This window comes from Salminus brasiliensis, chromosome 5, assembly GCF_030463535.1.
Source record: "Salminus brasiliensis chromosome 5, fSalBra1.hap2, whole genome shotgun sequence".
NCBI classification, from domain to species: Eukaryota; Metazoa; Chordata; class Actinopteri; order Characiformes; family Bryconidae; genus Salminus; species Salminus brasiliensis.
The window spans coordinates 2,953,123-2,963,758 of NC_132882.1; the positions used below are offsets into that span (position 1 = coordinate 2,953,123).

The 10,636-nt window shown below is 44.0% G+C and overlaps 1 protein-coding gene across 6 annotated transcripts in view; it reads right to left on the reverse strand.

Moving 5' to 3' along the window:
* ntng1a (netrin g1a) overlaps window positions 1–9,988 on the reverse strand; it is a 181,088-nt gene extending 171,100 nt beyond the window's left edge. For all 6 annotated transcript variants that reach the window (XM_072679259.1, XM_072679257.1, XM_072679255.1 and 3 more), the window contains exon 1: window positions 9,900–9,988. The gene's annotated coding sequence lies outside the window, so the exon portion shown is untranslated. The remainder of the gene's footprint in view (window positions 1–9,899) is intronic.
* Between the last annotated feature and the right edge of the window lie 648 nt (window positions 9,989–10,636).

The following is a 10,636-nucleotide window of genomic DNA, read 5'->3' on the forward strand; positions in this document are numbered from 1 at the left end:
CAGCCCATCTGGGAACCTGAAAGTTTTGTCCATGGCCCCACATGTGGGTGCGCACCAGGGTCGGTGATGGGACCAGGAGGGGTTAAGCATGAGCCCTACTTAGGCTGGACACTGCATACTGGGGCCTAGATGGCACCCATATGAGATAAGGGGCAGATGTTGGCATCTTATGTGAATTCCCATTCCACCTGAAATGGTGCCGGAGTAGCACCACCCATGTGGGGCCTGGATGGGTTCCTCAACCGGGGACCAGAATGTCTGGATGCGCACCAGGGTCTGTGATGGGACCAGGAGGGGTTAAGCATGAGCCCAATTTGGGCTGGACACTGCACACTGGGGCTGTAATGATGGAGCCCATTTGGGAAGCCTAACTGTACAAACCCACTTAGAGCTCACCTGACCTCCACCTTGCCCATGCTCCACCCCACATGAGCATGCTGGCTGGGTACTAACTAGACCCCATGGAGAAGAAATACTGCCAATAGAATAGGACTCTCTGGAGGAGCAGATAAACATCATGAAGCTATTGACACCATGCTGCCTAATAAAGCCAGGCGTGGGCTAGTAGAGGGGTATAAAGCCCCCCAGCATTGAGGAGCTGTGGAGCAGTGGAAGAACTGTGGAATTTCTCTGGAATGATGGTGGTGGAGCTCCATCCAATACCAGACATCACCACACCCCAAAGCACCAAACAACACCTACCGGCAGGGGCCTGTCAGGGAGCAGCCATCAATATGCAGTTGCAGGAGTGGTGGAGTTGAGACCATCCACCATCCTGATCTCACGTCCTGATCTATAAACGCTCTTGTCGGTAAATGCAATCAAATCCTCACAGCAATGCTCCTCCACAAACTAGCAGAAAGCCTTCAATGGACGGTAGAGATCGTCACTGCCACGATACTAAAGTCCCTCGATGTCGAAGAAAGAATGAATGAACAGGTGTCCAAATACTTTTGTCCAAATAGTCTACACTGGGATCCACTCCCGCTTTCTAGGGCATTCTGAACGATACCTGTCGGTGGGACACATGAGCGGTCCATTCTGACTCTCAGCGCTGAGGTTTGAGCCGTTTTCGTCTTTTGTCAACACCACGCTGTTTACGTCTGCGGCAGGTAGATCAGCTTCACAGACAGAGGGGGTGTGAAGACCCGAAATTCCACACGATGCTGTGGGTATCTCCATCAGACTGCTGTAAGTGAAAATGAGGCTGCTGCTCTGCTAATCTGAGTGTTAGCGCTTAAACAGGCTGGAGTGTATTTTTGGATGACAGATCCACCAACAAGCTGATGCAGAGCATGATGTGTATATATAAACCTGTAAACGTTTCACGGTTTGGGGAATGAAGGAAACAAGGTGGGCGGGAGGGTATCGTCTTAAAGGTACACTCCATGAGCTCGCAGACGCCCTCTGTTTACATGGTGCATGCCCTCGGTGGCCACTTTATCAGAAACCCCTCCGTAGCAGCCTATCTGTGGATGCACTGGTCGAGTTTGTACACCCGTGTAGTGGTGCACAATGTGTCCAGAAGTATTCAGACACTTCATTTGTTTTCTATTGTCCAACCACTTGGACATATAATCATCAAAGACAAGCAATGACCAATAGAACTTGTGGGACCCCTAAGGTTCCAAGCATGGGGGACAGAGGGTCATCGATTTCTGGACGGTTCTCTGGAGTGGAGTAGCAGAGCTAAGGACATTAGTTATGGTCTCATGAAGCTGAATACAATCAAATTATCCTCACAACAATGTTCCTCACAACATCTTGTGCAAATCCCTCCCTGGAGATAAGAGTGTATTACAGCAGAAAAGGAGGACAAACCCTGTATTTATGCCCTGGAAACGCTGGGAATTTGGATTTCCACAAAAACCCATATCAGACATTTGGGGCACGGTTCAATAATACTTAATCTCACACTACATGTAATAATGTAGGCTTAATAATACCCTCCATATGTTGGGCTGACTAACAGCTTAAAGACACAATAAAACAGTCTGTGTGTGTGTGTGTGTGTGTGTGTGTGTATGGTGCCAAAGCCATTCTCAAGGTTATTTGAAATGAAAACAGCCCACTTATCCCCCCATATTTTGGAATAGCGGAGCTTATTCTTAGGAATGACTCATTTCGAGGTCTCAGGAGTGACGAGTTCCCCCTTCCTCCTCTTGTTTATAATAGTGCTGTTATTTCATTCAGATCACGGTGTTCTGTCTTTCTGATCCTTTCAGGATTTGGGATTTCCAGGAACATTATTATTGCTACTAGTAGTAGGAGTAGTACTAATTATTGTGTTATTAATTACTAGTAATACTGGTACAGTAGCAGTAGTTATAGTAGTGGTAATAGTAGTAGTAGTAGTAGTAGTGATAGTAGTGGTAGCAGTAGATGTAGGGGTGGTAAAACTACTACTAGTAGTGGTAGTATTAGTGGTGGTGGTACTAGTAGTAGTAGCAGCAGACATAGCAGCAGTAGTAAATGTGTGACTAGTAGTAGTAATTGCAGTAGCAGTAGTGGGTGTAGTAGAAATAGTTGTAGCTGTAGTAATAGTATTAAGAGCAGTAGAAATAGTAGAGGTAGTAGCAACAGTAGTAGTAGTGGTAGTAGTGGTAGTAGTAGTAGTAGTAGTAGTAGTAGTGGTAGCAGTAGTAGTAGTAGTGGTAGTAGCCATAGCAGTAGTAATAGTAGTGATAGTAATAGTAGTGGTAGTAGCAGTGGTAGTCAATGTGCGGGTGGTGTAGTAGTAGCAGCAGCAGTAGTAGTAATAGTAGTTGTAGCAGTAGATGTGGTGGTAAAACTACTAGTAGTAGTGGTAGTATTAGTGGTAGTGGTACTAGTAGTAGCTGCAGAGATAGCAGCAGTAGTAGATGTGTGACTAGTAGTAGTAATTGCAGTAGCAGTAGTGGGTGTAGTAGAAATAGTTGTACCTGTAGTAATAGTTAAGAGCAGTAGTAGTAGTGGTAGTAGTGGTAGTAGTGGTAGTAGTAGTGGTAGTAGTGGTAGTAGTGGTAGTAGTAGTGGTAGTCAATGTGCTGGTGGTGTTGTAGTAGCTGTAGTAGTATTAATAGTAGTTGTAGCAGTAGTAGCAGTAGTCATAGTGGCAGTAGTAGTAGTGGTAGTAGTGGTAGCAGTAATAATAGTAGTAGTAGTAGTAGCAGTAGATATGCTGGTGTTGGTAGTAGTAGTATCAGTTGCAGTAGTAGTAGTAGTAGTAGTAGTGGTGGTGATAGTAATAGTAGTAATAGTGGAAGGTGTAGCTGTGTGACTAGTAATAATATTAAGAGCAGCAGTAGAAATAGTAGTAATAGTAGTAGTAGTAGTAGTTGTTGTTGTAGTCAGTGTGCTGGTGGTGGTAGTAATATCAATTTCAGTAGTAGTAGTAATAACAGTGTTATTAGCAGTAGTGGTAGAAGTAGTAATTACTACTACTACTACTATTAATAATAATAATAATAATTATTATTATACGAGTGTGTATCTTGTATCTCCCATATTTCCTAAAATAGCCACTTCCCAGGAGAAGAAAACCCTTCTTAGCTTTCAGTGGAAGTCAATGTATAAAGAGCATTTTGGAGCTTTTCTATTGGTCCGTTCATTCTGAAATGATACAATATAAAGAAAAACTGTCAGATTCACATCACAGAGAAAATGTCGGTGCATGTGTATCATCTCTGTCCAATGAAAATCCACATCCTAAAAGGCGATTTTGTCATTCGTGCCATTTGAAAAAATGACACAGTGTACAGATAATAAACAAACGTACGAAATCGGAGACAGATCAGCGCTGATCCCAATCAGGACCGCTCCTCGCACTGACCGCGCTGTATGGGAGCTGTGGTCTGTGCTGGGAGAGCAGGTTACAGGTTCGGGGCGACTGGCTGTGAGAGCTCTAATTAGAGCTGCTGAGCAGGTTAGGGCGCGGGCTTCTTTGTATCCAGTGATGAGTGTATTGATCTTATGGGGGGGGGGGGGGGGGGGGGTGCACCACCAGCTGCCTCCTTCAGCCTTGCAGCAAATACAGCGTCAGGGTCAGCGCTCCAGAGTCACGGGCTGCACCTTTAATCGGGGGAAACACCCCACTGTGAATGTGTGTATCTCTCTCTCGGCTGTCAGAGTAGTGTGTGAGCAGTGTGTGTGTGTGTGTGTGTGTTTGTGCGTCGTGCTCTGTTATCTCTCTGCTCTTCATCTGCCTTCTCAATGACGACGACTTGCACACAGCCCCTCTGCAGGCAGCGACCTAATCCCTCCAGCCTCCCTCCCTCTCTCTCTCTCTGTCTCTTTCAGCCCTCTCTCGGCCACACTAAATCTCAGCCGTGTACTTCAGCATGCGAGCGTTTCCGTAGCGCAGGACAAGAAAGGAAAAGCATAAAAACAAGATTTAATAGGGCTAAAAATGATGTGACCTCACCATAATCCAATTACATTCAATTACATCATAATGTATAATTAATAACAATTAATAAAGTCACTCAATTTTTAGGCCACAATAAACATTTTCAGCCTATTTTTTATAATAAAAAATCCCCCAAAAACTGTTATATTGTTTATATAATCTATTTATTTATTTCATCGCTGTGATTATCCGTATGTGTGTATGGAGTACTGCTAAATGATTTGAGGAAATTATCAAATAGTTACACACTAATGCCATAAAGAACATTTTCGTAAAAAGACAAAAGTATTGGGACACCTACTCATTCACAAACTGAAATCAAGGCTATTACAAAGAGCTGATCCTGCTTCTGTTGGAGTGACTGTCTCTACTGTCCAGAGAAGAAGACTTTCTACTACATTTTGGAAAAGGAGAATTGCTGTGAGGATTTGATTGATTCAGCAACAAGAGCGTTAGTTATGTCAGGATGTTGGATGATGATCACCATCCCACCTCATCACCCCCAACTCCCCAACTCATCCCAAAAGTACTGGATGGAGCTCCACCACCATCATTCCAGAGAACACAGTTCTTCCACTGCTCCACAGCTCCTCAATGCTGGGGGGCTTTATACTCCTCTAGCACACGCCTGGCTTTAGGCAGCATGGAGCCAGCAGGTTCATGGGGGGCTCCAGAGGGTCCTGTTCTATTGGCAGTACTTCTCTACGGGGACATTTAGGATATCTCCTATCTGCAGCAGCTGTTCCATCATCAACAGTGGTCCAGTATTCAGGAATAATCTGAAGAATCTAAATAATCCGAGAATAAGAAAAGTGAATCAGGGTCTCCTCAGATGTGAACTGAATGTTGAGGTACATGTGTGTGTGTCTGTGTGTGTGTGTGTGTGTGTGTGTGTGTCTGTGTGTGTGTGTGTGTGTGTGTGTCTGAGGGTTTATATTTAGTGTAAGCCGTCATTAATACACCTCCCATCAGAGACGGAGCGTCTGGACTAACACTGACTACTCCTCACCCCCAGCCCCACCCACCCAAGCTGACGAGCAACGAGAGTTCACGAGAGTGTGGTCGGACTGGTGGGAGACAGTGGGAGTAAAGCGTAGGTGTGTCTGAGCCAGTCTGTCCGCACTAACGAGGCCTGACTGCACACACACACACACACACACACACACACACACTCTCACTCCCTCAATTCTTTCTTTCTGCTCCCCAGTATTTTACTCCACCATTCCCTCCCATCTCTTCCCGTCTTGCTTTCTCTCTCGTCCTGTAGTCATTTCTTCCTCTGTCTCTCTCTCTCTCTCTCTCTCTCTTTTCTCTCTTTTTTCTCCATCTTATCTCTTCTGTCTCTCTATCCCTCTCTCTCCCTCTCTATATCTCCTTTCTCTCTGTCCCCCGTCTTTTTATCTCCCCTTCTCTATTTTATTTCAGTTTGTTCTCTTCTCTTTTCTCTCTCTCTTTTCTCTCTATTGCTCGCTCGCTCCATCTCTTCTCTCTCTCTTTTCTCTATTGCTCGCTCGCTCCATCTCTTCTCTCTCTCTTTTCTCTATTGCTCGCTCGCTCCATCTCTTCTCTCTCTCTTTTCTCTATTGCTCACTCGCTCCATCTCTTCTCTCTCTCTTTTCTCTATTGCTCGCTCGCTCCATCTCTTCTCTCTCTCTCTTTTCTCTATTGCTCGCTCGCTCCATCTCTTCTCTCTCTTTTCTCTATTGCTCGCTCGCTCCATCTCTTCTCTCTCTCTTTTCTCTATTGCTCACTCGCTCCATCTCTTCTCTCTCTCTTTTCTCTATTGCTCACTCGCTCCATCTCTTCTCTCTCTCTTTTCTCTATTGCTCGCTCGCTCCATCTTTTCTCTCTCTCTCTTTTCTCTCTATTGCTCGCTCGTTCCATCCTTTTTATCCTTTTCTCTCCATGTGTTACCTGCTCTCTCTCTCTCTCTCTCCGTCTCATGTCTTCTCTCTCTCTTGTTCTCTCAATGCTAACGTAATTGTTTAACATATACAATATATATATACAGTACAATATCTGCACACACTACCAGTCAAAAGTTTAGACACCCCCGGTTTCAGGATTAATGTGCTGTTTAGATTATTAATGATATTTAAAATTAAAGAATCGTTTTAATAAGTATATAATAAGAGACATACTGATATTAATGTATGAATTTACTTTTGCTCAGCGGTTTATAGCTCTGTAATATCTCCTTCACTGTGTTCAGTGTAGTCTGAAGCTCACTCATTTTAAGCTGCAGGATGGGGGGCTGGAGTGCAGAATCAGTGATAATCCCACATGTGTTTCAGTACAGTTTTGAAGTTCCACTGCTGTCCGGATAGTTTGGCTGGATCCGGTGTGTCTGAACTTTTGACTGTTGGTGTAAATTATACATGAAAGCTGCTGATATAAGCAGTGTTGTACTGATGAAGGCAGGACTTCTCTCCTCTCCCTCGTCTCACGCCGCTGCTACACTGAGTATGTTTAAAGGCTTCACAGGTTCGGTGTGTTTACTGTGTCGACGGCGTCGGATCAGAACCTGACTTTACAGGAGGAGGAAAAGCCCTCTTAACTTTCAGTGGAGATCAAAGTCAAAAGAGGTCATTCTAAGTCAATGTGGAGCGTTTCTATTGGTCCACTTGTGGCTTCCATGATCACATGATGTAAAGAGCAGTGGGTCAAACAAACAAATGAATGAATAGATAGACAGACAGACAGACAGATAGGCAGGCAGAAAGACAGATAGGTAGAAAGATAGGTAGACAGACATAAAGACAGACAGATAGATAGAAAGACAGATAGATAGATAGACAGACAGATAGATAGATAGATAGATAGATAGATAGATAGACAGACAGATAGATAGACAGACAGACAGATAGACAGACAGACAGATATACAGAAGACAGATAGATAGACAGACAGATAGACAGACAGACAGACAGACAGATAGATATACAGATATACAGAAGACAGATAGATAGACAGACAGACAGATAGACAGACAGACAGATAGATAGACAGACAGACAGACAGGCAGATAGACAGACAGATAGATAGACAGACAGACAGATAGACAGACAGACGGATATACAGAAGACAGATAGACAGACAGACAGATAGACAGACAGACAGATAGATAGTCAGACAGACAGATAGACAGACAGATAGATAAACAGCACTTATATTGGTTTCATGGTTTTTCATGAGATGAAAAGCAGTGAGTGCTTTCAAATGACATCTGAATTAATAAATTAATAAATAAATTAATAAATAAATAGCGTATAACAAAAGCCTTGTATCTCCATTTTTGATGTTACTTACTTTTCTTCATAATGTGAATCTGTTGTTCTTTACATTATATCAGAACGTCATGATGAACGGACCAATGGAAACGCTCCATGCATCGACTTCCACAGAAAGTGAAGAAGCTTTTCTCTGTCTCCTGGAAAGCTGCTGTTTTAGAGATTTGCAGGGTTTTGGTGTGAGAGTGGCCATAAATACATACTCAAGCCCATAAACAGATGTTTACTACAGTTAATCTAATTAAGATTCAATCACAAAAGATTTAAATAAAATCTTATAAAGATCTAATAAAAAAAACATTAATTAATTAATTCAATTAATCCATGAGATCAAAAGACCACTGTCTTATTATATCATTATTATAATCTCATTAAAGCATACTTTATTTGATATATTATTATAAATTATAAATTATAAATGTGCCATAATTAGTAAATAAACAGTAATTATGTGTCAGAATGTGCAGAAGTGTGTGTCTCAGTAGAGGACCTGAGCTATGTAGCCTTTATAGCTTTATTTCAGCAGGGGTGCACAGACTTTTGCTTCTGGCTGCTCTAACAGGACACATCAGCGTCCGAAATGAATATTAGTAGCAATATTAGAAATGAAGATACACTGTATAACAGCATAACAGTGCTCACACTCTCTCTCTCTCTCTCTCTCTCTTTTTCCTGAGGTCACAGTCTGGGGTCAGCGCTGACTTCTCAGATCTCTGATCAGCCCACTTGGCTGGTTTCTCTCCAGCCGTGTAAAAATGCCCCTCAAGAATAGACCAGTCTAGCCAGTGCCACTGACTCTTGTTCTCTCTCTCTCTCTCTCTCTCTCTCTCTCTCCTTCCCTGCACTCAGAGCTCCGTCTGGGCCACTCCATCGCGACATGGGAACGGGGCATGCATTATTAAAAACACTTTCCTAAAAGGCCGCTGCTGCATTCGGTTTTACTACTCAAAATATCCCACTGGAGAGGCGGGCGCGAGAGAGGGAGCAGGGAGTATATCCCGGGACGGCCTGCGCTCTAAAGCCAGTGCGGTCACACTCTGGGCCTGCGGAGAGAAATAAACCACCGCTAATCCTTATTAACACGGATACACCACGATTACGGCACGCCTCGGAAAGGGCTTTCCACAATGACTGTTCAGCAGCGAGTGGCTATAGTGAGAGAAAGAGAGAGAGAGAGAGAGTGAGGGGTTGTATCACATCTGCCCTCTTTCCCTCTCTCTCTTTCTCTCTCAATTCAATTCAAATGCGGATTGACCACATTTAAAGCAACCGTGCTGCCAAAGCACCGCCCGAAATACCTGGTATCTCCAAAATGAGAACTTCTAACGCAGGTTAATGTGGGAATATTGCAGCACTTTCTAGTCATTTTTGGAGCATTTCTATTGGTCCGTTTAGGATTTAACAGACACACAGTGTAAAGGAGAGCTGCTGTGCTTAAATTAGGTCACAAGATAAAGACAAAGGAGTGTGCAATCAACCCCAAAACTGCCATCGCAGCATTACATCACTGTAATTGCAGTGATTATTGTCTATACTCTGCATAGAGACTGGACAGAGAGCCAAAGCACTTAGAGGTAAAGCACAAAATCAGCAACCGTTCAGTCTAAAACAGCGTATTTCTGTAGTTTTTAATGTAGACATAAACGTAGTGTGTGTCGGCGGTACCAGCGGTACTCAGTTAAAGCAGTTAAAGCCTCTCAATTCACCCAGATTGAAGCATTTCATTTTAATACTGTCTATGCTGTGCAGAGAACCCGTTAGAGAACCAAGTCTATCCTCGAGCAAGCACGCCATCAGCTCAACTCACTGCTAAACGTCTACAATAAAGCGACCAACAGCCTATTTATGCAGTTTACTCACAGCTAGACCTCTGTAAAATGCTCTAGAGGGTTTGTACTCATACTAAACATTGCTTTAACATAGTGTGTGCCAGCAGTACCACCTCAGATAACGCAGAAAAGCCTCTAAATCCATGCAGGTTGAAGCATGTCATTTAAATATTGCCTATACTGTGCAATGGACCCGTTAGACAACTGTGTATACCGTCAAGTAAGCTCACCATCAGCACAATGCACTGCTAAACCTCAGTCTAAAACAGCTTATTTATGAGGTTAAATCACAGCTAGATCTCAGTAAAGTGTAATGAAATTAAATTAAATGTTCTAAGGCTTTGAACTCATCCTAAACATTGCTTTTAACATAGTGTGTGCCAGCAGTACCACCTCAGATAAAGCAGGAAAGCCTCTGAATCCACCCAGGCTGTTGTATTTCATGCATATGACCAATGCAAGCCACCAACGTCAGGGCATTCTGACTGAAAGCCCGTTTACACAAGCTCGCGTGCACAATTACAGCTCGAAACGGTGCTAAACAACACAAGGCGAAAAGGTCACCGCCGCTAGAGGGCGCTCCCACCGGGCGCGTTTCGCCATCACTTCCACAACGCTGCTGCTGCTGCTGCTGCTGCTGCTTCTGCATCCAGCTTTCTAACAAGCACGAGCCCACAATAACGTTTAACAGAGGTGCTGCTGCAGGCTTGCACGAGCTACCTGAACTGACAAGGCTCGTCTGGAGCGCGAGAGGCTGCAATATTTACATGCAATTGAACAACCTCAGTCAAGGGCCAGGTGTTGTTTTTTTTTTGTTTGTTTTACTCACGCGATCTCGGGGCTCGTGCACGGTAAAGTGTTCAACAAGTTCAAGCAAAGAAGAAGAAGAAGAGCCACGCGGGATGATGCTCTTTAAGGCAGGCGCGAGCGTGATGAGAGTGGAGGAAAAAAGGGGGGGAAGACACCACCTCTTAAAGTTGATGACCCACCAGAAACTAAACGAGCTGACTAATTGCAGCAGCGATTTGGGAGGGGGGGGGGGGTTGGGGGGTAAGGTGCCTGGCACGTCAATCTTCGTCTTTTACGCGCGCGTGCACGCACAAATACACACAACACACACACTGGGATCA